This window comes from Ipomoea triloba, chromosome 12, assembly GCF_003576645.1.
Source record: "Ipomoea triloba cultivar NCNSP0323 chromosome 12, ASM357664v1".
NCBI classification, from domain to species: domain Eukaryota; kingdom Viridiplantae; phylum Streptophyta; class Magnoliopsida; order Solanales; family Convolvulaceae; genus Ipomoea; species Ipomoea triloba.
This window is the reverse complement of record NC_044927.1, coordinates 16,353,757-16,356,256: the sequence shown is the minus strand read 5'-3', so window position 1 is coordinate 16,356,256 and position 2,500 is coordinate 16,353,757. Positions and strand designations below refer to the sequence as shown.

Below are 2,500 nucleotides of genomic sequence, written 5' to 3'. Positions count from 1 at the left end.
TAGAATTGATTCTGTCTCCCCTGATCTAAAGGTCAGATACAAAAGGGGACCCTATCCCACTATGAACGAAAAGATGCACAAGCTCTATCCATTATCCAATCACTTGACTTGAACCTAAAGTCTTGCCCGATAATGTCTTAAACAAAACAATCTGTATAGTTAGAATTCATGTCCGAATCCGGTAAAAGGACAAGAAAAGGACGGAACTGATAGTCTAAAGGCCGAGTCTCAGTCTATTAGTTAGATACGCACGCTCTTTCTTGTTTTTGTTCCAAAAAGTGAATCAAAAAGTAGATTCAATAGTAGCGCGAGATGAGTGACTAATTGGGAAGCACGGAACTTGAAGTCCGAAAGAGCTGGGCTTTAACCGACTCGGGGCTGGGGCTTTCCTCAGTCTCAGGCAGAGCCGCTAGAAAAGGACTTTCTATGTCTAGGTGGAGGCTCACTTCGTGAAGTGGTATGGTAGCTATTGAATCTGGTCCGGGGCTGCTAAACAAAAAAGCAAGAACCCCAAGCAAGCACGAAAGAGTCCCCGAGCGAGGAATGAAAGACCGAACCTGAAGATAGCACCTACTTCCTCATTGGCATAAGCAGAATCAGGCGATCCGACGATTTTGCTGTTCATAGATTCGTCTTCATCTAAGATCTTTGAATTGATTGGTTTTCTACTGCTTCACCTGCATACCTGATGAAGCAGGGGAGAAGAGATGAATTGAAAGACTATGTCCCAGCGCTAGAAGGACAATAGGGGAAGGATGTGCCTTCAATTCCAACCTCTCTAACTAACATACGATACAATTGAACTTCACGGCACGGCCAAAAAAAAGAAAGAGCTTCGCTCGGTTGGCCTTCCTACGCTGATGAATGCCTCTTTTCTCTTCTCTGAAGTCTACAACAAACAAGTGGGAGAGGCAGGATTCGAACCTACGTAGAAAAACTTCAACAGATTTACAGTCTGCCGCTTTTGACCACTCGGCCACTCTCCCCTTCCCGGGCCGAGGCCCCCCTCAATGGGTTCTAATTCTAAGAAAGGGGGCGGCGCCCTGAATCAATAAAAAAGCTTATTGATTTAATTGAAGGGAACTAAGACTATTAGCTTAGCTAGCGTTCCGGGAGAATCTAGTCATTTAGTAAGTTCATAACTATCTCTGTAAAGCAAGGGGTAAAGCTTCTACGATAGCTTCCCCCTCATGTAGTCGTCGGCTAGGATCAAGGGTTCGTCGCTTCTGGCGAAGCTGCGAGTTCATGAGCAAGTGAATGAACGAGCCATGTTCCTAAAAAAAAGGAGTGACCCTCTTTGTTTTCTTCCCTTCCCCTATCCCTTAAAAGCCCTTGTATAGGTTGGGCGCTAGCGCTTTACTAATATAATAAAAAGTCAGGCTCTTCTGCTGAGCGAAGCTGCGAGCCTACTTAAATATAGCTTACGCTTACCAAGCCTAATCTACTAAAATAGGGCTACAGCAAGCAAAGCAAGCTTTCCCCCTTCGTTTGTTGTGGGTCGCGCCTCACCGCAGGCACTGAATGAATGAAATGAGTGGAGATCTTCCTTCCCCCTTGCTAATTACCAAGAACTTCGTTGCCACTAGTGGCGAAGAAAAATTAGACCATCCCACCCAAAAACAACTCGGAGCCTAAAGAGAAGAGAGTTCAGTCTACAAGAAGCTGGCGGAGCTTTAGCCATTGGGCCACATCCATCTATCCTACCTAAACAGTCACCCTTTTCTTGTTCGTTCTTCGAATGACGCTAGTGGAGACTAATTCCTTCCGGCTAATGAAGATACTCCTCCAGTCTTTCCAGTGGATCCTTCTTATCCCTAAGAATTTAACGAACCAAGTTCACCTATACGAGAGTGAGGAATAAAAACCAACAATAAACTTACCACTTTTGATGTCCTACGATTCTGCTAGGTCAGAAAAGCGATAACTAAAAAATCTCCCCAAGTAGGATTTGAACCTACGACCAGTCAGTTAACAGCCGACCGCTCTACCACTGAGCTACTGAGGAACAACGGACTTAAGGAAGCCGACTCTCGTTCTTTGGACCAACCTATGACCGAAAAAAAAGGAGTTCGTCACTCTTTTTCACATACACCGGGAGAAAAGGTTACGATAGCAAGCCCCTCCCCGGCCGGAGAGCCTCCAGGACAAGGAGGCGGCGATCAACCATCCACTCTCGAGATTCATATTGATCAATTGATCTCCGCGTCCTGCCAGTTCGCTAAGTAGACTCACCCTACCGAGGGGCAACAAAGGCTGGAACTCTTCCTGCCAAAAACAAGGGGCCTACTTCTCATCCTAGGGGTTTGCAGGTATGAAAGAGTCCCCTCTCTGTCTGTCTCTCCGAGTTTCTACTACTAAGTAGCACTTCTGCTATTCAATCATAGAATCGATTCCGATCAAGCTGAAAAACGTAAGCCCTATATATGTTATTAGTAAAGCAAGAAAACGGATGCGCGTCTAACAACAAGGGGCTGAGTCAACTATTCAATCAAAATCCCAT

The 2,500-nt window shown here is 45.5% G+C and overlaps 1 protein-coding gene and 2 non-coding genes across 3 annotated transcripts in view; all 3 read right to left on the bottom strand.

Moving 5' to 3' along the window:
• The window catches only part of LOC115999672 (ATP synthase protein MI25-like), a 3,014-nt gene extending 2,258 nt beyond the window's left edge, over nucleotides 1-756 (bottom strand). Inside the window, exon 1 of the mRNA XM_031239530.1 lies at nucleotides 1-756. This exon is cut by the window's left edge and continues 1,336 nt beyond it. The gene's annotated coding sequence lies outside the window, so the exon portion shown is untranslated.
• A 147-nt stretch (nucleotides 757-903) lies between these two features.
• Nucleotides 904-986, bottom strand: TRNAY-GUA. Its single transcript has one exon. It is a non-coding gene; the product is annotated as a tRNA-Tyr (tRNA).
• Nucleotides 987-1,933: 947 nt separating this feature from the next.
• TRNAN-GUU lies at nucleotides 1,934-2,005 on the bottom strand. The gene has a single exon. It is a non-coding gene; the product is annotated as a tRNA-Asn (tRNA).
• Between the last annotated feature and the right edge of the window lie 495 nt (nucleotides 2,006-2,500).